This window comes from Oryctolagus cuniculus, chromosome 21, assembly GCF_051225735.1.
Source record: "Oryctolagus cuniculus isolate XC-2025 breed Fujian yellow rabbit chromosome 21, ASM5122573v1, whole genome shotgun sequence".
NCBI lineage: Eukaryota > Metazoa > Chordata > Mammalia > Lagomorpha > Leporidae > Oryctolagus > Oryctolagus cuniculus.
The window spans coordinates 5,990,973-6,018,164 of record NC_142887.1 but is presented as its reverse complement, the minus strand read 5'-3'; the positions used below and the strand labels follow the sequence as shown (position 1 = coordinate 6,018,164).

At 63.2% G+C, this 27,192-nt stretch overlaps 1 protein-coding gene across 9 annotated transcripts in view; it reads right to left on the bottom strand.

Moving 5' to 3' along the window:
• The window catches only part of RIMBP2 (RIMS binding protein 2), a 204,612-nt gene extending 187,130 nt beyond the window's left edge, over window positions 1–17,482 (bottom strand). For 8 of the 9 annotated variants that reach the window (XM_070065734.2, XM_089322868.1, XM_089322870.1 and 5 more), the window contains exon 1: window positions 6,059–6,135. The gene's annotated coding sequence lies outside the window, so the exon portion shown is untranslated. Of the gene's footprint in view, window positions 1–6,058; window positions 6,136–17,228 lie in introns of those variants that run through there. The other variant, XM_089322867.1, reaches the window with a different exon arrangement.
• Window positions 17,483–27,192: the final 9,710 nt, after the last annotated feature.

Here is a 27,192-nt window from a genome sequence, read left to right as displayed (position 1 = left end):
CGCGTTGAAACCTTAGGACCCCAGGGAAAGCAGGCGTGCCTGCACCTCACCGCAGGGAGGAGAGGTGCGGGGGAGGGGTGAGGAGCAGGAGGCAGTGGCAATGCCAACCCCTTCCCAGCAGAGCCAAATCTGGGTCCCCCTCCTGGGTCCCTGTCCCTGTCGACCCCTGGAAGCAATCGCTCAGCTGAGGACGGAGGGCCTCCCCTCCCCACCAGCACCGTGTGCACAGCGGACAGCAATGTTTCACGCTAACCCGGGGCCAGATCCCAGTCTTGCTGCTTCCCAGCCATGCAGCTGAGGACTAGCTGTTTAACCTCTCTAGGTCTGTGTCTACACCACAGGGCTAACCGTAAAAGCCCGCGCAGAGGTTTTCCGTGGCAGCCATGACAAGTTACCCCAGACTGGGTGGAGTAAGACAGCAGGACCCCCAAGCTCAGTGCTGGAGGCCAGACCTGAGGCCGCGGTATGGGCAGGAGGGCACCCCCAGAGGGTCCGGGGAAGAGTCTTCCTGCCTCTTCCAGCTGCTGGTGCCCCTGGCGTCCTGGACTTGTGGCCACGTGGCTCCAGCCTGCCTCTACGCATGTCCTTCCTCTGCTGGCCAGTCCGGGTCATGCCTCCATCCGCCTCCCCCTACTCAAGCAGCACCCGGATCACCCAGGGCAAGTTCCCTCTCTCTAGACCCGAACGCCCCGGGGACTGGGACGTGGACATGGCTTTGGGGGGTCACCACGTGGCCCGTACACCTCCTTCCTAAGGCCGCTGTGAAGACTTGGTGAGCTGGAGCCTGCACAACGCTGCCTCTGCCAGCACCACTGGGCTGCTTTGCTGCTCGCCGTCCTCGGCTCTCTCTCTCTATCATCCCTAGTGACTAACACCATCGACGTGCAGAAAGTCTCTCTCCCTCCTGTCTCTTCCTGGAGAACATCCAGGGAGGCGCTGACCGTCTGTGACTCCTGCTCACACTCTGACCACCTCCTGTCTACCACACAGAGACAGCCTGAGGAACAGGGCCTCGCAGGCAGGCCTGGGTGGCTGGGGGCGGTCAGTCCTTCCTCGTCTCTGCCAAGGGAGGCCAGGAACATTTGCGAGGTGACCCGGGGTCAGCCCTCGGGTCACAAGGGCCATGACCCCCCTAGAGGGACCTCCACCTTCTCAGGAGAGCTGGGTCACCCTCTTTCCGCCCGACTGCAGGCGCAGCCTCTCGCCTGCACCCACGCCGCCCTCACTGACGGCCCCTGCCCATCCACGACGGAGAATTGGGCCCACCTTTCCTTCCCTGGGCGGGCGCCCTGGTGTCCCCAGGGGACACACGCGGAGCCCCTACTGCAGCCTCTGTCCCCGGCCTTAGGGCGACTCCCCCACGCGGACAGGAAGTGTTCATTTATGCCAGTCACGTGGCTCCGCATTTATTTTTAACCTGCATAACCGTCTCTAGGAAGGAGAACGTGTGCCCTGCAAAGAGACGCATGAGACGGGGCGACGCGGCGGGACGGGGTGGCGGAGGCCGGCTGGCGGGGCGCACGGCAGAGCGCCTCTCCTGGAATTGGTGCTCATGGGCGCACGCGCCCGGGACAGGACGCCTGCGCGACCAGCACTTCGGGGACCGGCTGGGGGCCTCAACGCCCCCACCTTGGAACACAGAGACCACTCTGACGCATTTGTTTAGAGGCAAGGAGGCCATGTTGCCCCATTTGTCTTTTCCAGATCTGCGGGCCCCAGACCCCTCCCTGGGAGAGCAGCCGGATCACGCCTCTCGTGCCCTGGACACGCTCCTCGCCAGTGAGCAGCGGGGCCGGCCCCAGGCCCTCCCTGTGCTCCTCTGCCTGCTCTTCCTCCATCCCTCCCACCCCGTGACGCCTCCAGCACTTGAGAGGCCAAGAGGGAAGAGCCCGGCCCAGGCCCCCAGCCTGCAAAAATGTCCCGAGGGCTACAGGCCACACAGGGCAGGGCTGGGCTCCCCCACAAGCTGGAGCGTGGACCGTGGAGGCCGCCAAGCAGGGCTGAGACAGGCTGTCAGAGCCACCCGTTCCAAGCCTGCCTGCCCGGGGGTCGCGAGAACACAGGTGTCCCATGCAGAAGCCCCTCCTCCCCGCTGGCCAGCCTGCTCCAGTCAGCTCAGGAAGCTGGGCTCTGCAGACAGGAAATGCACATTTCAAAAGCACCTGCCTGAGCTGTGCTCCCCAGGAGACGGCGGTCAGACTTGCATGGGCAGTGGGGGCAGCCCCTCTACGTGCCCATGGAGCTGGACAGAGCGGCACTGCCCCCAAACCCAGCCTGTGGGGCCCGGGGCCTTCCAAGGGGCAACAGGCCAGGAGAACGGGTGGGGGACACACTCTGTGAGGCAGCTTCTGCAGACGCCGTCCCAAGCCTGGGCCACCCCTGCTCGCAGTCACGCCATCCAGAGCGAGGGGGCCTGTGCCGCTGGCATCAGGGGCTCGAAGCAGGGGCCAGAGCGTAGGTTCCAGTCCTGGCTCATCCAGTTCCGATCCCGCTCTCTGCTAAAGGCCTGGGAAAGCAGCAGAAGATGCCCAAGCGCTTGGGCCCTGCACCACGTGGGAGACCGGGACGGAGTTCCAGGCTCCTGGATTTCTCCTAGCCCAGCCCTGGCCATTGTGGCCATTTGACGACTAAGCCAGATGGAAGGCATCTCTCTCTCTCTCTCTCTCTCTCAAACACATAAATCTTAAAAACAAAAATCAGAGGTCACATGTGACTCTCGATCACTGGAGCTGGGCCACGTGGACCCTCAGACACTCCCAGAACCACATCCGGTCTCGTGGTGTCTGTGTCTCTGAGGCCAGGGTCGGTCCAGGCCTAGCCACAGCATGCTGGCCAAGCTGTGTGCCCAGAGACACCCAACGTGCACCACGCCAGCCGTGCCTAAGCAGGGCCAGCCCTGCCGCGGGAAGCCGCGTGCCCAGAGAGAGACCAACGTGCACCACGCCAGCCGTGCCTAAGGAGGGCCAGCCCAGCCGCGGGAAGCCGCGTGCCCAGAGAGACACCCAACGTGCACCACGCCAGCCGTGCCTAAGGAGGGCCAGCCCTGCAGCGGGAAGCCGCGTGCCCAGAGAGACACCCAGCGTGCACCACGCCAGCCGTGCCTAAGGCGGGCCAGCCCTGCCGCGGGAAGCCGCGTGCCCAGAGAGACACCCAGCGTGCACCACGCCAGCCGTGCCTAAGGAGGGCCAGCCCTCCCGCGGGAAGCCGCGTGCCCAGAGAGACACCCAGCGTGCACCACACCAGCCGTGCCTAAGGAGGGCCAGCCCTGTCGCGGGAAGCCGCGTGCCCAGAGAGACACCCAGCATGCACCACGCCAGCCGTGCCTAAGCAGGGCCAGCCCAGCCGTGGGAAGCCGCGTGCCCAGAGAGAGACCAACGTGCACCACGCCAGCCGTGCCTAAGGAGGGCCAGCCCAGCCGCAGGAAGCCGCCCAGGCCCCTTGTCTGGAACTGCAGCTTCTTTCAGCTTCCCCAGCCCCCAGCCCCCAGCCCGAGGGGTGCTGGAGGAACAAGGTCCACCAAGGCTGGTGGGACTGCAGCAAACATTAGGAGCTGGACAATGCCCAGTGTGGGCGAGAAAGCAGGGAGCAGGACCCCTGCACACTGTCCGTACGACCACCCGGAGGGCAAACCAGAGAGCTCTGCTCGAACGACCTGACACATCCCCTCCGCGGACCGCAGCCCCTGGGTCCTCGCCAGCCAGGCTCCTGGCTCCCCCCGCAGCTGTGTGGCAGGGCTCTGGGGACGCCAGGCACCCTGTGGGGAGCAGGTGTGTAACACACGGGTGCTCAGCACAGTCAGCAACCACCCAGAAACACACAGCAACCAGGGCCGCTAGAGGGCACAGGACCACGCGGGAGGTGAGGGAGCCCACCAGGCTCCCACACAGCCCCGGGGCACCACAGGGCGAGTGGGGCCGGGGAGCCGTGGGGGGAATGCAAGGGGACAGCCCCTGAAGCAGAAGGGAGGAGAGGAGAGGAAGGGACAGGGGAGAGGAGCGTGGGAGAAAGGGGCGGCCAGGGATGGGGGTGCTGGGGTTCCCCAAACCCAGCCCTGTGCCCCAGGGACAGGGCAGCAGGTGCCTGCAGGTGGGGCCCAGAGCAGGCAGCCGGCACCACAGCAAGGTGATCGGACACGGGGCAGAGGAGAACCCGGGGAGCAGGCTCTGCGGGAACCACAGCTCCGGGGGCCGGGGAGGACACAGACTCCAGGCGCTGGCGTGGCCACTCCCTGGTCCGCACAGGCTGGCACACCAGGGGTCTCCGCTGGGTTCCCAGATCCCAAACATCCCCGCAGATGTGGGAAATGCCTAGGAAACTGAGGAAACCACAGCTCACGCGGCACCACAAGGAGACGGCTGGGCACAGAGGAAGTGGCAGGCAGCTCCCAGGGGTCCCCACAGCAGCGGCAGCAGCCCTGGGGCACCGGGGAAGTGCAGACCCTCGCCCTCCCCCCCAGACAAGTGCAGAGGGGCCCAGGGTGCAGCCATAACCCACGCTGGGGCTGCCGCACGGAGACCAGCGGTCATCAGCCCCTGTGCAAGCACCTGGCTCCAGCAGAACCTCAGCCTCGGGTCCAAACGTGCAGGGCGAGAGGCGAAATGTCTCCAGCTGGGCCTCTGCCCACGCCCTGCAGTTGCTAAGCTCAGAGCAAACAGAGCTGAGCTGCAGGCGGGAAGACGGCTGCACGGCTGCTCCTCCTCCTGCGAGCCCAGCCTTCACTGCCATCTGCACGCAGCCTGCCTGGGGCAGCTTCCTAAACACTCAGGGGAGGCCCCCCAGCCCCCCACGCCTGACCCACTTGTCTTCTTCCCGGGGGGCGGCAGGGGTCGGGGGAGCAAGTGACAGCCGCCAGTCCCTTCCCTGACGTACGCTGATGACGGAGTCGCAGGCCCGGTCACCCCCAGGGAGAGGGGCTGTAAGCGGCCCTCCGGTCCCTGCACCCAGGGCTGCCCCCTGGAGCCAGGAGCTCAGGCCGTGAGGACACAAACAGCGCTCGATTGCCAAGGAGACACAGGCATTTCCGGGGCGTCCAGCAAGGCGCCTCTGGGGAGCAGTGGGCACTAGGTCAGTGTGAGAGGCCCGTGCCCTCTGACCTCGCCCGCCCCCCGGCTCAGCGGGAGGCACCATGGAAGAGGACGCTGCTCCCGGCCCCTGCACGAGGACCAAGAGCCCGGACACGGGCCGTCCCTCGGGTCCTGGCCCGAGCTCCGTGTCCTCTCCCGCGGGGCTCCTCTGCCCACGTCCACCTGCCCTGGGGAGGTGGCTTCACCCCTGGGAGGTGAGGGGAGCGTGGAGCCTGGACGCGGGGTCCTGGCCCCCAATCGCCCCAATACTCTCCAGACCCGCAGGGAGCCCCGGCTCAGCGGGAAATGCCTCCTCTTCCTCCCTCCGCCCTCTCAGCCTCCCCCAGACCACGGGACAGCAGCAAGTCCGCTCCTCCGGGGGCCTCCCTGTGCGCCGGCGCCCCACCCGCCCCAGTCCACGCAGCCGGAGCCCCCGGCGGTCTCCCACAGAAACTCATCACCCAGGAGACAGCCGGGACGGAGGGAGCTGCCCCGGAGGCAGCCTGCGTGATGGCCGGCACACGCGCGCCGCGCACGCCCACGCCGGCGGCCGCCTGGACACACATCGCCTTCAGGTGGGGCTGTGGGGCGTGTGCCTCCCGCTGCCCGGCGGGGCCAAGCCCTCGGCTCCCGCACCTCCGCGCGTCCCCGCATCCCTCCCCCCACTCCCAGCCCGGGAAGCCGGGGCCTGGGCAGCTCCGGCCGGGAGCCGCCAGCGGTGCCCAGCGGGGCTGCTCTGCAAAGCCGGGGGGTGCGCGGGAGAGAAGGCGGCCGCCCGGCCCGGCCCGGCCCGGCCCGCAGCCGCGGGCGCCCGGCCCCGCGCCCAGGTCCCCGCATCCGGGCCACCGGCCGCAGCCCAGACCGCGCGCCCAAGGGCAGCCTCCCGCCACTCGAAGCAGCAGGGGGCGGGCGACCCCCGCCGCCGCAGCGGCGCGCCGGGAGGCTCGGGGAAGCGGGAAGCTATTTTGAGGAGAAAAACGTCCGCCTCAGCCTACCTCCGAAGCCGGCGGAGCCGAGGCGCCGGGGCTCAGCGCGCAGACGACTGCGGCGGCCTCGGAGTCGGATTACAAACGGGGGCGGGGCGGGGGCGGGGCGGGGGCGGGGCCTGGCCGGCGGCGCTCGCCATTGGCTCGCCTGCCCGCCTGGATCCTGCCAGAAATGATTCATTAGTTTTCTCCAGGCGCAGAGACAGCGACAGGCATCGTCCACCGGGCAGCGAGCGGCCGCAGCCGGAGCCCAGGAGACGTCAGTGTGCGAACGCGCACACGCGCGCACCCCAAGATGGCTCTGCGCCCTCACGGCCACTTTCTCTCCCCCAGAGCTGGGGTCGAAGCTGGCACAGAAACGAGAACGCAGCGGCGCGGGCGCGGCAGGGCCGGGGCTGCAGCGCCCCCTCCCCGCCCCCCAAACGCGGCGCAGGACCCGCTGCGAGCCACGGGTCACGGAGTCTCGGCCGTCAGGCCCGAGTGGACACTGCCCCTGCTCGCCCTGCACCCCTAGAGGCTCCCTCCCCCGGGACCCCCGGCAGCCGCTGGCCCAACCTGCGCCCTAGCAATCAGGCCGCGGTGCGGGGGAGGAAGCGGCCGGGCGTGCGTGCACCACACACGGTGAAAATCCCACCCTCGTCCGCCAGTGCGTGGAGCCCGCACACGCCCCGCTGCGACCTAAGGAAGCCGGAGGAAGGGCGGACAGCGCCTGAGGCTTCTCCAGGGAGCAGACTGACCTCCCGGCTGGAGACCCGTCGCCCGAAGCACCCCCACACCTTCCAGCTAGGGGCGAACAGCGAGGCTCTGAGGCTGCGGGCCCTTCCCCAGGCCGCGGCAGAACTCTGGGGCCAGGCCTCCGCAGGCGTCCAGGAGCTCCGCACACCCCCGGCCTCTGCACAGCGCGCTCTGTGCAGAGAACAGGACCGAGCAGCCAGGGGCTCCAAACGAGTACGATAAGGCTGGAGGCCTGGCACTGAGGGTTCCAGCCACGCACAAGTGTGGCAGCGTTGCTTCGCACCCACAAAATGCGTAGCTGCTTCGCGTTGGTCCAAAATTTTAAAATAAGCTTAAAGATTGATTTTTTTTTAAATTTCATTTGAAAGGTAGAATTACAGAGAGAGAACGAGAGAGAGAGGGAGAGAGGATCTTCTATCCACTGGTTTGCTCCCCAAGTGACTGCCACAGCCAGGGCTAGGCCAGGCCAAAGCCAGGAGCTTCATCCAGGTCTCCCATGTGGGTGCAGGGGACCACGCATCTGGGCCATCTTCCACTGCTTTCCCAGGCCATAGCAGGGAGTTACATTGGAGTCGGAGCAGTGGGAACTCGAAGTGGTGCCCATATGGGATGCTGGCGTTGCAGGCAGCAGTTTAACCCTCTATGTCACAACACCAGCCCCTAAAGGTAAGTTTAAAAAAAAATTATTTTTGACAGGCAGAGTGGACAGTGAGAGAGAGAGAGACAGAGAGAAAGGTCTTCCTTTACCGTTGGTTCACCCTCCAATGGCTGCCGCGGCCAGCGCACCGCGCTGATCTGAAGGCAGGAGCCAGGTGCTTCTCCTGGTCTCCCATGCGGGTGCAGGGCCCAAGCACTTGGGCCATCCTCCACTGCACTCCCTGGCCACAGCAGAGAGCTGGCCTGGAAGAGGGGCAACCGGGACAGAATCCGGCGCCCCGACCGGGACTAGAACCCGGTGTGCCGGTGCCGCAAGGCGGAGGATTAGCCTAGTGAGCCACGGCGCCGGCCCAGGTAAGTTTAAAATTTAAGAAGGCTTGGGCTGATATCCAGGGGAAGGTAGCAAGCTGCCTGCCACCCCTTCATTCCCAGGCAGGACTGTCGGCATCACCACGGGCAGGTGCAGGGAAGCCGGCCAGAACCCCAGCAAGTGCACACCTGGCTGGTTCAGCCCAGCTCGGCTCACAGAGCGGCAGAAGTCACCTCTGGCTACTCTGCGCAGCACCCATGACCGCCAAGGGGGCCACCCACGGGGTGGAGTGTTACTCAGCTGCAAAAGGACACCGCACAGCAGGTGTGCCTTGGAAAGTGACACAGAGCAGGAAAGCAGGCACAGGAGGCCACGTTTCGTGGGAGTGCACGTACAGAGACTGCCCCCAACAGAGGCAGAGAGCAGAGAGGGGTGGCCAGGCGCCGGGCAGAGGGGACAGGGAGGGGCCGGTCCCTGGAGGCAGCGGGGTGTCCTTTTGGGTGATGCAGACGTTTTGGAACCAGAGGAGCAGCTGCACAGCTCTGCGAGTGCACAGAACCGCTCACTTCCCAACAGCGAATTCCATCTCCAGGAGGAGGAAGGAGCCTGTGCGCCGGGACTCATCGTGTGACCTTGAGCAGGCACCTGACCCTTCAGCGACAGGACAATGCGGTGCCTGCTTCGCGGGACAGAAACCCCGGAGGAGGAAAGACAGCGCTCCCCTGAGAAAGCCTTGTCCTTTGGGCAGTCGCTCCCCTGCGTGGAAAGGGCTTGGAATCCATCTTCTCACAGAGAGGGAATCAGGGCTGCGGCCGAGCTGTGGTCACGCAGGCCTGAAGTCCACGGTTCTAGCACAGCCGAGCGGCGGGAGTGCTTCCAGGCGGGGCTTGTGACGCCTGCATCCCGTGTCTGAGCGCCTGGGATCAAGTCCTGGTCTCCTCCTCCTGTCCAGCTTCGTGCTAACGCACACCTTGGAGGCAGCAGGTGACAGCGGGTACTTGAGCCCCTCCCTCCCGTGTGGGAGACCAGGATGGAGTTCCAGGCTCCTGGCTTCAGCTGGCCCAGCCCCACCTGGTGTGGCCATTTGGGGGATGAACCAGCAGATGTACCCATGCTCCGTCACTCTGCCTTTCAAGTAAAAAATCTTTTTTATAGAGGTTCCATCTGCTGGTTTACTCCCCAATTGGCCTCAATGGCTGGAGCTGCACCAATCCGAAGCCAGGAGCCAGGAGCTTCTTCCACATCTCCCATGTGAGTGCAGGGGCCCAAGGACTTGGGCCATCTTCCACTGCTTTCCCAGGCCACAGCAGAGAGCTAGATCAGAAGTGGATCAGCTGGGACTCAAACCGGCGCCCATATGGGATGCCGGCACTGCAGGCGGCGTCTTTATCCATTACACCACAGTGCTGGCTCCCTAAAAAATAAATCTTGAGAAACTTCCTTCCTTTTCAAGACAGGGGTCGTCCCCTGGCAGCCCACAGCTGTCAGGGCCACAGGGTCATCCCCAGAGTGGCCTGCTCGCCCGAGGAGCTCAGTGAGCTAAGCCCGTGTTGCGGGCTGGAGAGAAGAAGGGCCCAGAGAATCAGGTCAGAAAATGCACACAGGACTTCGCTTCTCAGTGCCAGGTTTCAGTGTCACAGAAAGCAGGTGATGTGTGTAAGACCCTGGTGCACACGCACTTGGAAGCTCCGTGCACCTGAAGCTGCGGAGAGTGAGGCACGCTCAGCACAGCGGGAAGGAACCACGTTGCAAAGAAGTGGAAGAGCAAGGAGCAGGCGTTAAACCAAGTGGCTAAGACATCGGCGTCCCACCAGACGGCCTGGGTTCCAGTCCCCATCCAGGCATTGGGACCGGCATTGGGGTGCAGTGGGTTAACCTGTGACACCAGCATCCCATTTTAGAGTTGGTTCAAGTCCGGGCTTCTGCCCCACTCCCAATCCAGCTCCCTGCTCATGTGCCTACGAAAGCTTAAAAATGGCCCAAGCACTGGGACCCTGCACCCACTAGGAGACCAGGACAGAGTTCCAGCTTCCTGGCTTCTGCTTAGCCCAGCCTGGACTCTTCCTCTCTCTTTCTCTCCTCTCTCTCTCTCTGCTCTCTCTCCCTCTCTCTCTCTCCTCTCTCTCTCTCCCTTTAAAACAAATAAATAAATATTTAAGAAAAAAAATGAGGCTGATGAAGTTTGACCCTAAGCAATTATAAGTTTTCTAGTAGTAAAATGGGTAATAGTAAAATGCCATAAAGTCAAAATTCATGGCTGTAATTTCAATTTATTTGAAAGTTAGAGTTAGAGTTAGAGAGAGAGAGAGAGAGAGAGAGAGATGTCTCATCTACTGGTTCACTCCCCAAATGGCCACAATGGCTGGGGCTGGACCAGGCCAAAGCCAGGAGCCAGGAGTTTCTTCCGGTCTCCCATGTGGGTGCAGGGGCCCAAGCACTTGGGCATCTTCTGCGGTTTTCCCGGGCAGATTAGCAGGGAGCTGGATCAGAAGTGGAGCAGCCGGGTCTCAAACCACTGCCCATATGGGATGCTGGCATCGCAGGCAGCGGCTTTACCACAACACAGGCCCCCTGCCACATTACTTCTGAGAGAACAGAATAGAAAGAAAATTATTTCTTTATTATTTTAAGTTATTATTGAAGGCTTAAGAGTTTTCTTTAACATTTATTCATGCGGTACTGTAACAAAAATGGACTTGCAGGGGCAGGTGTTCAGCCAGGAGCACCCGTGGACTCCGGTTTCCTGCCATGCAGACCCTGGGAAGCAGCAGGGACTGCCCAAGTGACTGGGTTCCTGACACCCACGTGGGAGACCTGGCTTGTGTTCCCAGCTATGGCTCCCACCCGGCACCGGCTCCACAGGCATTTGAAGAGTGAACTACGAGATGGGCGCCGTGCGCGCTCTCGCTCTCTCTCGTCTCCTGAATAATTTTAAATGGACTCGCAGTTTAAGCAGGTGGTAGGAATTCTGGGCAGTCTATTTGATCGCCATCGAAACTCAGAACAAACTCACGGTGGCTCACACTTGTGTCCGGCGCATTGCTGAGAAGTTTCCAGACAGAGAGACAGAGTGCCCCTCTCCCCAGGCCTCGGGAGAACCACGTCCTCCTCGTGCAGTTCTTCGTCGACCACGGGGACTCTTCCACGGGCGGCTTCTGTCTCCGCCCGGCCCAGCCTCTACCCCGTGGGTGAGGTGGGCTGCATCGTGGCGACCTTTGCTGGCCTAGGGTCGAGGAAGCAGCAGGGAGCCCACGCTCGCGTGCTGCAGGGGCAGAAAAACAGCCCAATATATGCAGCACGCATCCAAACCCTGGGTAACCCACCTGCGCCCCTCTCAGCCAGGTCCCAGAAAAGCCCACTGCCTCTCCGGCTCCTCCAGCACCAGGGGAGTTCACCTCGGTCCCGGCCACACCCTGGGCAGCTCTCTCCGCCCTGCCCCAGGTCCGCCCAGGGCTGCATTTTCCAGCCCTGCTACGGGGCCTGGGCTCCTGGCCTCTCCCTGACATGGCTGAAGAGGACAGGCTGCCTGGCCCGTGGACTGCCGCGGTGTGGACTCGCACGGAGGCCTCCCCGTTCCGAGGGGGGATGCACGCGCTCCGTGTTGGAAGGGCCGCAGGAGCGCTGGCTCCGGCCTTGTCTGTCCCCGGCCGCGTCCGTCCCTGGTCGCTGCGGCCCATGCTGGCTGGGTGGTGAAGGTGCGTCTCTCTGGGGTCCCTGTCGGGTGCACCTGCCCCTCTGTGAACAGTAAGGGGTGCTCTCGCCCAGGTACTAGGGATGTGTGCCACGAACCTGGCACAGCTGGTCCTGTGGTCCCTGCTGCAACTGCTCGGTGCGGCCCTTGGCTGTGTGTAAACGGGTGGGCGTGGCACCGTGCCGATAAAACTTTATTAGCAGAGACAAGGGGTGGGCGAACGCGGCCATGCCCATCCCTTGTCGACCCACCTCACACCCCCGTCAGCTGCCCCTAGGTCCCCGGAACGTTCCTCTGAGGGTGACTTCCTGCATAGAATCTGAACCTGACACTCAGGGGTCGTAAACCCTGGCACAGGCATCTTAAAGGGGGATCGAGTGATCGCAAGGGCGCTGTGACGTCACCTGGGTTAGAGAGGCCACGCCCCTTTTGTCTGTGTCAAGATCCCCCCCCCGAAACTATGGGACCCCGCTGGGCCCACAAGCGTGTCCTGCCGTCTGCGCAGTTTGAGGTGGAGCTGAATGACCCCTTGGGGGGGGGGGCTCCTGCTCTCCCCCCACCACGCAGATGACCTCTGCTTGACCCTGATGCACACTTCTCCGTGCAGAGACACAGGGGTCCAGCTGTCTGCGGGGCGTCACTTGGCTGGGCAGATTCTGCAAAGACACTGCAAGGGTCCTTCCCAGGCCTGATGAGGGCTGAGTGAGGGTCTGAGACCGCGGCTGCACTGGCGTGGGGAGACACCTGCCTCTGGACAGGCTGAGGATCGCCCTGCTTCCCACAGACAGAGGGCTTACAAATCAGCAAGACAAAGACAAAATTCAGGAGGTATAGATGCACACTCTGCGTCCCCCAATTCAAAGAACATACAAGGATGAGGCGTTGGCTTCAATGCCATTTTAACAAAGCTCAGTCAGTGAAGAAAGGCGCAGAACTGTGTGAATGGAGGTGGCCTCTTATTTGCATATAGAAAGGGATGGCCAGGGCTTCCAAAGGCTCGCAGAAAATGGAATGAAAGAGGTTTGTTTTGGCGTGAAAACTGTTGAAATCCACGCAGAGTTTTTTCACAACAGGCGCACCCAGCGCTCCCTCCTAGACCGAGCCAGCGGCTGCCCCACATCCCCCCCCCCGTGGGAAAACCTCAGTGCTTCCGGCCGGGTGGGGGCAGGCCCGCCTGGTCCAGCTAAGGCAGCACCCACAGTTTATGAAACCGCTAAGGGACGCGCGTACCTGTGTCACTGGTGGGGGTGAAGATGAAGGAGTGGGAGGAGGACAGGACAGGGGATGCGAAAGGAGAGAGACAGAGACAGGGTGGGGAGGGGAGGGCACAGGGGGTGGGGGACTGAATCTGCTGCCCTTAGCCCCCCGAGGGGTCTCCAGAGGCAGAGGGACCACCCAGCTTGGCCAAGTGGGCACTTGATGCTGGCTGGGAGGCCTGGTCGATGGCGCAGCTGCTCCGTTGCCAAGGGAACCTCTTCAGGCACTGCCCTTGGGGTGCAGAGTCTGACCCTGACCTAATGGACACCCGGGAGTCGCTCACTCCACTCCCCATCTCTCTCCCGTAATGGACACGGCACGGAGGCACCGGGCAGGTCAGCGGGACTTGGCCCCGGTGCCCTGAGAGGACGGCGCCCACGTGCGCTTGCTCAGGGCACTGCAGCCTCATCCCAGGCTGGGACCCGAGAGGAGACGCTGATTCCTGGCAGATCCGCAGGCCGCAGCCGCAGGTCCAGGGTGGGCAGGGCCGGCTCCTCCCCAGGCCTCTCTCTCGGCTTGTAGATGCTACCATCTCCCTGTGTCCTCACACAGCCAACCCTCAGAAGGCCCAGTGGACGGGACTGGGGCTGTCCCAATGACCGGGTCAGTTTCATCACTGCCAAGAGACCCGACGTCTTCTGAGGAGCTGGGGTTTGGCTTCAACAGGTGGACCTTGGGGAAACACGACTGAGCGCTGGACAGCGAGGCAGCCCAGAGATGACCAGAGCCGCGGCCACAACCTAGGGCAGTGGAGGGGGCAAGGAGCCCTCCCCTAGCTGCAGGTCAGGCTGCTCCCCAGGAGCTGGGACCACAGACACAGACCACCGGTGGAGGCTGGGGAGGCAGGAGAAACCACGGCCGTGGGCGGACCTAGGTCCCTCCCTGCCAGGCAGTTTCCTGGGCACCCTCATCCTCCGTCCAGGGCTGGCAGGAGGCCTCTGCGTGGGGGGCATTCTCCCTGCAGCACCTGCTTCCCCACGGGAACCCGGGAGCGAGGCTGCAGCTCTCGGCAGAAGTTGCTCCGGGCCTCCCCCCGCGTGGCTGCCGATGATCCCAGCCCAGTGCCACGGCAGGGCCCCTCCCAACCTCCCTGCGAAGGTGAGCCAAGATGTCCCCACCCGGAGAGGCCCGTGCTCCTGTTGCAGGACACAGCTGACCTCCCGGCCCCCGGCCCAAAGACGCCCGGGACTGTCAGTGCAAAGCTCCCATCCAGACCCCGCCTGCCCGACACGGCCCGTACAGAAGAAGCAGAGCTGACCCAACGCAGAGCCGTCGCACTCCCTGGAGTGGGCCCACTGGGCACTACGTGTAAACCCCGGATCCCGCCCCTCTCCCTCCAGGACCCACCGTCCACAGCCTCAGGGGAAGGGAATTCCAGAAAGGGACCCCCTAGTGGTCAAGGCCTCACGAGGGGTAGAGAGAGCAGTGTGCTTCAGGGTCAAGGTCAAGGCCTCACGAGGGGTAGAGAGAGAAGTGTGCATCAGGGTCAAGCAGAGGACATCTGCGTGGTGGGGGGAGAGCAGCAGCCCCCCCCCAGGGGTCATTCAGATCCACCTCAGACTGCGCAGACGGCAGGACACGCTTGTGGGCCAGCGGCGTCCCATAGTTTCCGGGGGGGGCGGGGATCTTGACACAGGCAAAAGGGGCGTGGCCTCTCTAACCCAGGTGACATCACAGCGCCCTTGAGATCACTCGATCCCCCCTTTAAGATGCCTGTGCCAGGGTTTACGACCCCTGAGTGTCAGGTTCAGATTCTATGCAGGAAGTCACCCTCAGAGGAACGTTCCGGGGACCTAGGGGCAGCTGATGGGGGTGTGAGGTGGGTCGACAAGGGATGGGCATGGCCGCGTTCGCCCACCCCTTGTCTCTGCTAATAAAGTTTTTTTTTTTTTTTGACAGGCAGAGTGGACAGTGAGAGAGAGAGAGAGACAGAGAGAAAGGTCTTCCTTTTGCCGTTGATTCACCCTCCAATGGCCGCCGCGGCTGGCGCACTGCGGCCGGCGCACCGCGCTGATCCGATGGCAGGAGCCAGGAGCCAGGTGCTTTTCCTGGTCTCCCATGGGGTGCAGGGCACAAGCACCTGGGCCATCCTCCACTGCACTCCCTGGCCACAGCAGAGGGCTGGCCTGGAAGAGGGGCAACCGGGACAGAATCCGGTGCCCCAACCGGGACTAGAACCCGGTGTGCCGGCGCCGCTAGCCGGAGGATTAGCCTAGTGAGCCGCGGCGTCTGCTAATAAAGTTTTATCGGCACGGTGCCACGCCCACCCGTTTACACACAGCGAAGGGCTGCACTGAGCAGTTGCAGCAGGGACCACAGGACCAGCTGTGCCAGGTTCGTTGCACACATCCCTAATACCTGGGCGAGAGCACCCCTTACTGTTCACAGAGGGGCAGGTGCACCCGACAGGGACCCCAGAGAGACGCACCTTCACCACCCAGCCAGCATGGGCCGCGGCGGCCAGGGACGGACGCGGCCGGGGACAGACAAGGCCGGAGCCAGCACTCCTGCGGCCCTTCCAACACGGAGCGTGTGCATCCCCCCTCGGAACGGGGAGGCCTCAGTGCGAGTCCACACCGCGGCAGTCCACGGGCCAGGCAGCCTGTCCTCTTCAGCCACGTCAGGGAGAGGCCAGGAGCCCGGGCCCCGTAGCAGAGCTGGAAAATGCAGCCCTGGGCGGACCTGGGGCAGGGCGGAGAGAGCTGCCCAGGGTGTGGCCAGGACCGAGGTGAACTTCGAACAGGGACGAGAACTGGCTACTGTGCGCTGCCAGGCTCAACGCCCAGACTGCGTAAGGCTGGCCAGGTCCTTAGAAAACAGAGAGGAGCGGCAGACGCCTGCCCCTGGCTCCCGAGTGCATGACGCCGGGGACGTCGCCCGTGTCCCTCTCCCTGCCCCTGTGTCTGGACAGACTGACGGACGATGGACACACAGACAGGCAGAGAGACGGCAGCCAGATCCTAGACACACAGACGATGAACCGGTGACGGGAGACCGAGACAGCAAGCAGCCGATCGGCTACCAGCAGGGACGAACCGGAGGAGAGGGTAGGGTTATTTATACGGTTCTTGCTACATTTATCCAAAGTTATTTTTAATGTGCTAGAAAATTCCCCAGAGACGGAGCGAGAGCGCCCATCCTCGCACCGTCCCCGGGGGCTCACGCCCGCGGGTTTGTGGATTCGCAGGCCCCAGCACGCAGGGCGTCCACCCAAGATGTGCGGGCTGCTCCCTCAGGCCCTGGCGCTCCGTCCACGGGGCAGCCTGGCGTCGCCGGGAACTACCGGGGGCTGGGTCTGTCCGTAGGACTCGACCCCTGGACTTGGTGGGACCCAGCCCTGCCTCCCCCTCCCCTGCGAGGCCCTGGAGGAGCGGCCCCCAACAGAGGGGGTCAGGGGGCACCAGGCAGGGGTGCCAACATGCAGGTCCTGCTGCTCCCGACGACTCCCAGCCCTTTTCCTTACGAGAATAGAATTCTCCCAGCTCTGGGTGGCCCTGCCCTCAGGTTCTGTCCACACTGTCCCATGCTGGTGCACGAGCTGCGGGCAGAAGTCCGAGGAGATGCAGAGGGCAGGGTTTCGGGAAAGTTTCTGCACAAAAGGAAACAGTGTCATTCTTCATTCGTCATTCTCTGAATACAGATGTGACTGTTGGAGCTGTGGCAGCCGTCTTACAACCACGAGGGAAATGGGCTCAGAAGAGGAACAGACACGCCCGGCCCGGCCACTGAATCGCTGCCGGCACTGCTACCTTCCAGCTTCTGTGGGAAAAACTGCGTCCTGTTGTTCCCTTCAGACCCACTCAACAGAAAGAGCAATGTTTCCTCTTTTATCCTGGACTCAGGAGAACAGCGGTGACAAAACAGCCGACATTACATATTCTCAGGATGCCTTCCTGTCCTCCTCCCACAGAGAGACAATTTCAGCTAAAACGTGGACAGTTCCTCAGTCCCGATTTAGGCAAAACTCCCACACGGCGGGCACTCACACGAGCTGACGATTCCGTCTTTGCTTCCAAACGGAGCGCTCCCCACGCCGGCTTACCGAGAGCCCGTGTGCCACAGTGTGTGGCTGTGACCTCGGCGTGGGTGTGCTACCACACCAGCAGGTGTCCCACCTCCCCGCCTGCCCCGCCGGCCTCACAGGCTGGGATAGCCCCCGCCCCACGTGTCCACTGCCCCGCCGGCCTCACGGACTGGGAGAGCCCCGCCCCGCGTGTCCACTGCCCTCACAGGCTGGGAGAGCCCCCGCCCCGCGTGTCCGCTGCCCCGCCGGCCTCACGGGCTGGGAGAGCCCCCGCCCCGCGTGTCCACTCCTCCACCGGCCTCGCGGGCTGGGAGGGACCCCGCCCCACGTGTCCGCTGCCCCGTCGGCCTCACAGGCTGAGCCCCGGCCCCGCGTGTCCGCTGCCCTCACGGACTGGGAGAGCCCCGCCCCGCGTGCCCGCTGCCCCGCCCCGTTCTGCGCGCCTCCTCAGAGGAGGGGGCCCCTTCGTCCCTCGTGCTCAGAACAGGTCCAGCGCAGGACTCACCGGGAACAGCAGTGCTGAGGCCAACTGGGAAGCGGGCCTGAGGCTCTCGGTCAAAGCAGGGAGGAAGACGAAGTCCACAAACAGTCCCCAGGCCACGGGGGCCGGTCGCAGCCCGCCCCCCCCCCCAGCAGCCTGGCCAGCGGGGGCGGGGAACAGTGAAGCCGTGCTCACCGCCCGCCTGGAGCTCAGAGTGTGACCCCGCGACCCCGGCAGCCGGACGGGAAACCCAGGGACAGGAGAAGCCGCAGCCCCCCGGGAGAAACAGCACGGACACCGCCCGCGACGCCGCAGGACCAGCCGGGACTGCTGCAGGAGCAGGTCCACCCACGGCGCTGTCTCAAGATCCAAACCCCCGGCTGACTGACGCGCGCTGGGGCTACAGCCAGGACGGCAGGAGGTTGGGGGAGCAGAAAGGCCCGTGCGGGGAGGGGGGGGGACGGGGGTCCTCACCTCGTGTATCTGTCACAGACTGCCCGTGCCCACGAAGGAACCGGACACAGGAAGGGCCACTCCCAGGGGAGGAAGTGGGAAGTGACCTGGTGTGCAGGTGGATGGGCTGTCATGGCAATCGCTGGGGCACCTGGGGGACAGACAGACACTGCCCACAGAGACCTGGGGACAGGATGGGGACAGACACTGCCCACAGAGACCTGGGGACAGGATGGGGACAGACACTGCCCACAGAGACCTGGGGGGACAGACACTGCCCACAGAGACCTGGGGACAGGATGGGGACAGACACTGCCCACAGAGACCTGGGGGAAACAGACACTGCCCACAGAGACCTGGGGGAAACAGACACTGCCCACAGAGACCTGGGAGGGACAGACACTGCCCACAGAGACCTGGGAGGGACAGACACTGCCCACAGAGACCTGGGGACAGGATGGGGACAGACACTGCCCACAGAGACCTGGGGGAAACAGACACTGCCCACAGAGACCTGGGGGAAACAGACACTGCCCACAGAGACCTGGGAGGGACAGACACTGCCCACAGAGACCTGGGGGGGACAGACACTGCCCACAGAGACCTGGGGACAGGATGGAGGGACGGACACTGCCCACAGAGACCTGGGGACAGGATGGGGACAGACACTGCCCACAGAGACCTGGGGACAGGATGGGGACAGACACTGCCCACAGAGACCTGGGGACAGGATGGGAACAGACACTGCCCACAGAGACCTGGGGACAGGATGGGGACAGACACTGCCCACAGAGACCTGGGGACAGGATGGGGACAGACACTGCCCACAGAGACCTGGGGGAAACAGACACTGCCCACAGAGACCTGGGGACAGGATGGGGACAGACACTGCCCACAGAGACCTGGGGACAGGATGGGGACAGACACTGCCCACAGAGACCTGGGGGAAACAGACACTGCCCACAGAGACCTGGGAGGGACAGACACTGCCCACAGAGACCTGGGGACAGACACTGCCCACAGAGACCTGGGGACAGGATGGGGACAGACACTGCCCACAGAGACCTGGGGACAGGATGGGGACAGACACTGCCCACAGAGACCTGGGGACAGGATGGGGACAGACACTGCCCACAGAGACCTGGGACAGCAGGTCTCTTCACCGAAGAGATTGGGGCTGCCGGCGCACGGGCACACAGACGGCAACGCTGGGGCTCTGGAGACACGCCTGGAGCCCGGACCCACTGGGCTTTCCACAGCCGCGCCCGCCATCTTCCACCCAGGGCCCTATGAAGGCATTTGCCATTGGTGCTGGCTTGGCCTGCACCCGCCCCCCAGGGAGGCCCCGGGCGGAGCCGGCCCTGTCCCCGCTCAGGTGCCCCACACCCGCTGAGCGTGAGAGTCGCCGACGGTCACCGTTGGCCGACCTCGCTGCCGGCCTCCGGCCACGTTGGAAAGGTGGACCCGGCAAGGCGGTGCGTGTGGGGGGAGAGCAGAAGGTTCTGGAAGGTTCTGGAAGGACGCGGGAGCGAGCCCGCCCCGACTCCACAGGCCGGTGTCGCAGCTATCACCGAACAGTCACCAGCAGTTCAGAGCGGGCGTAGGCCACCCTCAAGACTCCCGGCTGTTCCCGGAGGTACACGCTCACACACACGTGTGCACACGCACACACACACATGTGCACACACACGTGTGCACTCACACACATGTACTCCTGCACACCCTCAAGACTCCTGGCTGTTCCCAGAGGTCCACAGCAGGCCTCCTGTGTGACCCCCAGTACACGCTCACACACGTGTGCACACGCACACACACACGTGTGCACACACACACGTACTCCTGCACACCCTCAAGACTCCCGGCTGTTCCCGGAGGCCCAGAGCAGGCCTCCATGCGACCTCCAGTACACGCTCACACACACACGTGTGCACACACACACGTGTGCACTCACACACATGTACTCCTGCATATATCCCTCCTGTCAGAGGTAAGCGTGCGCGCCATCTTCAGCTGCATCACCGACCCCCCTCCAGGCAGCCATCTTTCCCGTGGTGCCCCACAAACCCGGCTCCGGGCCGCTGTCCTCTGCTGCTTGAAAGCAGAGTTGCCACCCACTGCACACCGACCCGAGCACCCAGCCCATCTCCAGCCCATCTGGGACCAGGAGACTCCCGCACACACGAGGAACTGACACCCCCGTCCTGACCGCCTGGCGAGACACGCGGCTGCACACTGTGGTGCTGGAGGCGGGGCCTGGGGACAGCGCCTGAGCACCAGGGCCTGGTCAAAACAGCCTTGTGTGATGGTTAGGGCCTGCCGATTGCATTCTGAATGTAGTCTGAGACTTCGGCCACTTTGTTTAAAATGCTATATTGAATGTTAGGGTCTGATGTTTGCATTTTGTCTTAAAACACGTATCTGAGACATGACACTATCCTGCGTGGCATGTCGTGTTGTGGTATGTGCTATGTTACGTGCTTATGGACATGTGCCTGCATGTAGGTGATGAGTTTGGTGTTAAAGCCCCTGAGCCCGCCGGGCCCAGACCGCCCCGGCGGGAGAGGCCTGGGGAGACCGATCTGAGGAGCCAGGGCTGCGTCACACGGGAGCCTCCTGCCCAGGCAGCCCAGACGCGAAGCAGAAACAGCGGCTCCTAACACGCAGGGCTGGCGAACTCGGGGACACGCACGTTTCCATGAGGACCTGGCCTCCTCTCTGCCCTGGGTCCAGGCCCCGCAGCCCCTCCGTGGACTCGAGCGCAGGCCACGGGCCCTGGCCGTGGCTCTGTCTGCTGTGAGCGCCGCCTCCAGGCCACAGGCATCGAGAGTCCACGTGTGCTCCGCGTGGCCGCTTTCCCGTGTCTGCAAACTGGAACCGTGCGACACACGGCCCCCTCCCTGCCGCGCCCCACCCCTGCCCCCTGAGAAGCACAGCGCACAGCTCTCTGGGCCACCTGTGATGGACAAACAACCCGACCAGGAAGTCAAGGTGCCTCCTTAAGCCCCAGGTCCTCACGCTGCAGCCGCGTAACTTCCTGTGTGGCCTGACTCCGCACGGCTCAGGACCCAGCTCCGGCCGCCCGCCCGGCAGAGCTGCTCCGGGTTCTGGCCCGCACCGCAGGACGACGATAGAGTGCCTGTAAGCCCTGTGGACCTTTTGCGTTTGCGCATCCAGCATCGCAGTGTTTGCCAGGCCTTTCTCCTGGAACCCCTCTTCTCCCAGCTCCATGCGTTTACTTCCCACTGACGCTGAGAACAGCAGGGCTGACGCGCCGTTGAATCTGCGTTCACTGCGAATCCCATGACTTTTCTAGTTAGGAAAAGGTAGTCTGAAAAACACTCTCCGTGTCATCTTTTGTTAATATTTTACCACTAATGGGATTTTAGATACCTTTAATCGAGTGTTGATAAAACATATTGTATTTGAACTAGTTAGTGAAGAATAAGAAAAAACTAGCTTGAGACTGTAGATGTTCCATTAGTTAAATTTCAAAATTTTTAATAAAGGAACTTTCAGCGATAGGTTGAGACGTGACGACATCCACTAAACTCGCTCCCGTGACGTGGAGAGGAAGCCCGGAAGCAGTGGCGGGCGTGTGAGGGCATTCACTTGCCGTGGCCGTGGCAATGGCTGTGGCCGTGGCTGTGGCAATGGCCGTGGCTATGGCTATGGCTATGGCAATGGCTATGGCTATGGCAATGGCTGTGGCAATGGCCGTGGCTGTGGCTGTGGCCGTGGCTGTGGCAATGGCTGTGGCTGTGGCCGTGGCCATGGCTGTGGCCGTGGTGTGCTCGTACTTAAATACAGGTAGTGACGCACTGACATTCTTCTTGCCCAGTAATCTGGAGTAGTGTCCTGCATTTATCCATATAAAATAACCACAAATTAATGGGACCCACCAAGAAGAAACTTCGTGGCTGTACTGTATTTGGGAGCCTTTGTACAGCCAGATAAAATTCCCATAATCAAAGTATTTGGGTTTTAAAATGTACTATTACAAGGAAGAAGACCTGGCATTATTCCATGTGCTTAAATGATAACGTGCCTGTTGAGTTTCAGAAGAACAAATATGAAATGAGTGACGGCCGCTGCGTTGGCTATGTTAAACTGGCAGGCTGTGGCCTAAGGCTTAACTCTGTCTCTCGAATGTGAAGCACCGTGGCCCAGCGCTGCTCTGTGTATACCCAAGTCCTACAGCCTCAGCACTGAACAGGCGTTGAAGGCACCCGCTGAGGTGGGGGTCTCCATAGCCTCAGAGAGTGTGTCAGGGAATTTGTTAATCTGTTTGGTGATGAAAATACTTCCTGTTCGTTTTCTGTTGTTATTCCATATTTCCACGTTTAAAATTTAAGTACAATTTATTCAATGGTTAAAATGGGATTGCCAGTGAAGAAATTTAAAAACAGCCTCATTCATGTAACTGCTTAAGTAAAAGCTACATTTTGAGTTCTATGTTTAAAAAATAAAATAAAATAAAATAAAATAAAATAAAATAAAATAAAATAAAATAAAAAGACCAGCACGGGGACCTCGCCTACATGGGGGTCTCAGAGCCCTGGACGCACCCCACCGCGGCGTCTCCCAGCGGCTCCGTCCTTGGCCTCTGGCGCCACCTACAGGTGCCCCTGTTCACCGGAGCGAGACGAAGGCCGCCGTCCGGGCCACCTTGGAGCGGGGACGGCTCTGCCTCCCGGGGACAGTGTGCGGACCGCGAAAAGCAGAGGCCCTCCGCGAGATGGCCGGGTTCCCGCTGTGCGCCCGCTTTCCCAGTGTACCTTGTGCTTAATTTATCAGACGCATGTTTCATTCATCACCCGAGGGCATTGCAAAAGCTAATGGGGAAACGGAACTAAAGGGGTTTTTTTTGGTGCAAAACACTGCTGAAATCCATGCTTACGAGGGATCTTCAAAAAGTTCTTGAGAAAGACATATTTGGGGGGGATGTGTCTGGACTGCAACTTTTTTTTTTTTGCACCAAAATAAACTTGTCTTTTAAAAAAATTATTTTATTTATTTGAAAGACGGAGTTACAGAGAGAGGAGAGAGGTCTTCCATCCGCTGGTCACTCCCCAGATGGCCGCAACGTGATCCGAAGCCGGGAGCCCCACGTGGGTCAGGGGCCCAGGTACTTGGGCCGTCCTCTACGCTTTCCCAGGCCATTAGCAGGGAGCTGGACCGGAAGTGGAGCAGCCGGGATTCGAACCCGTGTCCACACGGGATACCAGCGCTGCAGGCGGGGGCGTTAACCCGCCGCGCCACAGCGTGGGTCCCCGTGGGCTTGTTTAACTCCGTTTGTCCCAGGGGCTTTCTGAAGCCCCTTGCGTGTATTTTCCACGCACGGGCAACACCGCTTCTCTCCCCGAGTTCCACGCGCCTGCGGGCCGCCCTGCCTCCGCCGTCTGACTCCTCACTTGCTTTTGCGGAGGCTCCCGTCCCAGCGGGCGGCCCCGGGGCCGGAACCCCCGGATCCACGGACGGGGGCGTTTTCTCGGCCCCACGAGCAGGCCCCTCCCCGCGTCCTCAGCGCGCGCCTCCGTTCCCCGCGGCGGGTTTCCCTGAGGGCCGCACGGCTCCCGCCTCACCCGCGCGCCGTCGGAATCCCAGCCGCGCCGCGTGGACGCGTGTCGGACGCGTGAGAGGCCGCGGGGCGCGCGCGTGCCCGTCCCGTCGGAACGCCGCGGCGGCAGCCCCCCACCCCGCCACTTGACCCAGGTCCCCGCCGGCTTCTCAGGTTCCGAGGCCTCCAGCCCCGCAGCCGCGCCCAGCCCCGCGCAAGCCCCGCGCAAGCCCCGCGCCTCCGGGCAGCCCCGCGCCCAGCCCCGCGCCCAGCCCCGCGCCTCCGGGCAGCCCCGCGCCCAGCCCCGCTCAAGCCCCGCGCCAAGCCCCGCGCCTCCGGGCAGCCCCGCGCCCAGCCCCGCGCCCAGCCCCGCGCAAGCCCCGCGCAAGCCCCGCGCCTCCGGGCAGCCCTGCGCCCAGCCCCACGCAAGCCCCGCGCCCAGCCCCGCGCCTCCGGGCAGCCCCGCGCCCAGCCCCGCGCAAGCCCCCCGCCCAGCCCCGCGCCTCCGGGCAGCCCCGCGCAAGCCCCGCGCCTCCGGGCAGCCCTGCGCCCAGCCCCACGCAAGCCCCGCGCCCAGCCCCGCGCCTCCGGGCAGCCCCGCGCCCAGCCCCGCGCAAGCCCCCCGCCCAGCCCCGCGCCTCCGGGCAGCCCCGCGCAAGCCCCGCGCCTCCGGGCAGCCCCGCGCAAGCCCCGCGCCTCCGGGCAGCCCCGCGCCGCGGCGGCAGGGTACGCGCAGCCCCGCAGCGCTGGAGTCCACGGCTCGCGCGGCTCAAACCGCCCCCAGGCCCCCTCCGCAGACCCGGGGAGCCGAGCCGAGGCCGCCCCAGGCCGGGGGCCTCCAGCGCGGCCCTGAGCGCGCGCGCGCCCCGCACCTGGAGCCCCTGTGGCCCGGGCCGCTGCGGGGAGCTCCCGGGAGCCCCTGCCCGCAGGGCCGTCGTCTGCGGGTTATGCACGCGTCCCTTCGGGAGCAAAGACAAACTGCTCTTACAGGGTCGCCGCGTCAGGGAGCGCAGGGGATTGACGGACAGGGTCTACGGGGTCGCCAGGCAGGGAGCGCCGCGGCGCGCGGGGACGGTGCGGGCGCGGTGCGGAGCGCCCTCTGCTGCTCCTCCGACGCCCTGCAGGCCGCGGCCGCAATGGCGGAGGGCCGGGGTCCAGCCCGGGGTCCTGGGGTGCGGCCTGCACCCAGAGGATGCCAGCTTTCCCTAAAGCGCGCTTCTGGGACAGCAACGAACGTGCCACAGAACGCACCAGGATGGAGCTGGGAGGTTTGCAGTAAACTTACACGCGAACCCAGCTGGCTCCAGAAACTTCCGGGGGCCCCTTTGCAGTCCGCCCCCAACCTCGGCCTCGGGCAACCGCGAGTCCGCTCGCCGACATTCCGTCTGTCCTAGAATTTCACGTGCAGGTGTTTGGGAGACGTAGTCCAGTGCCTGAGCGAGAGGCCTGGCTCTGCTCCGATTCTGCCATCCGGCACCCTGGGAGGCAGCAGGCGATGGCCGGCGCCCGTGCATCCCTGCCACCCAGTGGGGAGACTTCGGGAGAGACCCAGGCCCCCGGCTTCAGCCTGGCCCAGTCCTGGTTGTTGCAGGCATTTTGGGGAGTGCACCAGCAGAGGGAAGATCCGTGTGTCCGTCTGTCTCTCCCTTTTCTATGTTTTTCAAATACAATGAACATAAAACCTTAAATAACAATAAAGTAAGCTAATTTTTTAAAGCGGTCTTCGTAATGGGCTTCATTGAGGCCCACCGTGCTGGACACGCGTCAGGAGGCGTGGTCCCTCACGCTGGGCAGGGTGGCATTCCACAGGACACACTTCCTCATCCAGTCACCCGCTAACGGGCACTTGACGGCTGCGGTCTGTCACCATCGTGGGCCTTCCCAGACAAGTTTTTGCATAAATGCTTCATCTCTCGCGGAGAAATACCCAGGGTGGAGACCACTCGCCTTCCCAAGAAAGCACCAGAGGTTTCCCCGTGCTGCCCCGCGTCCGGTGCCCCCACACGCACACACTGAGGCCGGCGCTGCAGCTCCCCTGGGGCCGGCGTCTCCAGCCCTCTGCCCTCTCCAGACGTAGGCTGCCCCCACATCTGCCCACGTTTCTCCACAGAAGTGCGTTTTTTATTGAAACTTGAAGACTCATGATGAGACCGCGTCTGGCTACCCCAGGAGACGCGGGGGTGCTGGACGCAGGGGGACCAGTCAGCATCCCTGTAGCAGAGGCTCCTGCACCCCCGACCCCACTGCTCTCCATGCCCCAGCTGGTGCCACTCACCCGGCGCCATCCAGCTGGGCTCATCACGTGGCCAGCACAGAGGAAGGCCTCCTAACCTTGCGTGTGGGTCAACCGGGAGGCCAAACGTCCCGGGGAGCCACGTGTGTGAACAGAAAGTTCCCGTGAGTCAAGTCTGCCACCCTCAGGTGTGGGCGCAGCACTGCGGGCTTGGTGACCCGGCCAGGTCATGCCCTTGCTTCTCTGTCAGACCCAGCCAGCATCTGGGTGTGTGACTCTCAGCCCGGAGCTTCGATCATCGTATTCTTCGTGCCTCTGTGTGCCAGGAAGGCTGCTGAGCTCGGTCCGCTCGGCACAGCCACTCTGGCGACCGCAGACAGCAGACCGGCGTGGGCTCATGTGGATTAGGAGCTAAGGAGCCACAGCAGCGTGGAGAAACAGCACGGAGGGGCCTTAGAACAGGATGGCCAGAGAAGGCGTCTCTGAGGAGCAGGGAGCCGCGGCTGGAGGGAGGGAGCAGCCACGTCACCCCGGAACCTGGGAGGGACTTTACCTGATGGGCACCAGGCAGAGGAAACCCTAAAGGAATTCTGCTGCCATTCACCAACAACCAGTCAACACAGCGTAACAGTCACCAGCAAACGGCCACTAACAAGCTGTTACTAACCACACAAACCTCCAACAGTAGCACAAACCTCCAATGAGCTTTTGCAGTGACCCCTTTAGGTGTGGGCTCAATGACAGCCCACCAAATCCCATGAAAGGTGTACAGTGCTGTCCCTCACCTGAAGGTGACAGTGCTGTCCCACACCTGAGGGTGACAGTGCTGTCCCTCACCTGAGGGTGACAGTGCTGTGTCCACCACTGAGGGTGACAGTGCTGTCCCTCACCTGAGGGTGACAGTGCTGTGTCCACCACTGAGGGTGACAGTGCTGTCCCTCACCTGAGGGTGACAGTGCTGTCCCTCACCTGAGGGTGACAGTGCTGTCCCACACCTGAGGGTGTACAGTGTTGTCCCTCACCTGAGGGTGACAGTGCTGTCCCACACCTGAGGGTGTACAATGCTGTCCCTCACCTGAGGGTGACAGTGCTGTGCCCACACCTGAGGGTGACAGTGCTGTCCCTCACCTGAGGGTGTACAGTGTTGTCCCACCACACCTGAGGGTGACAGTGCTGTCCACCACACCTGAGGGTGACAGTGCTATCCCACACCTGAGGGTGACAGTGCTGTCCCACACCAGAGGGTGACAGTGCTGTCCCACACCTGAGGGTGTACAGTGCTGTCCCACACCTGAGGGTGACAGTGCTGTCCCTCACCTGAGGGTGACAGTGCTGTCCCACACCTGAGGGTGACAGTGCTGTCCCTCACCTGAGGGTGACAGTGCTGTCCCACACCAGAGGGTGACAGTGCTGTGCCCACACCCGAGGGTTACAGTGCTGTCCCACACCTGAGGGTGTACAGTGCTGTCCCACACCTGAGGGTGACAGTGTTGTCCCTCACCTGAGGGTGACAGTGCTGTCCCACACCAGAGGGTGACAGTGCTGTCCCACACCTGAGGGTGACAGTGCTGTCCCACACCTGAGGGTGTACAGAGCTGTCCCTCACCTGAGGGTGACAGTGCTGTGCCCACACCTGAGGGTGACAGTGCTGTCCCTCACCTGAGGGTGACAGTGCTGTCCCTCACCTGAGGGTGACAGTGCTGTCCCTCACCTGAGGGTGACAGTGCTGTCCCTCACCTGAGGGT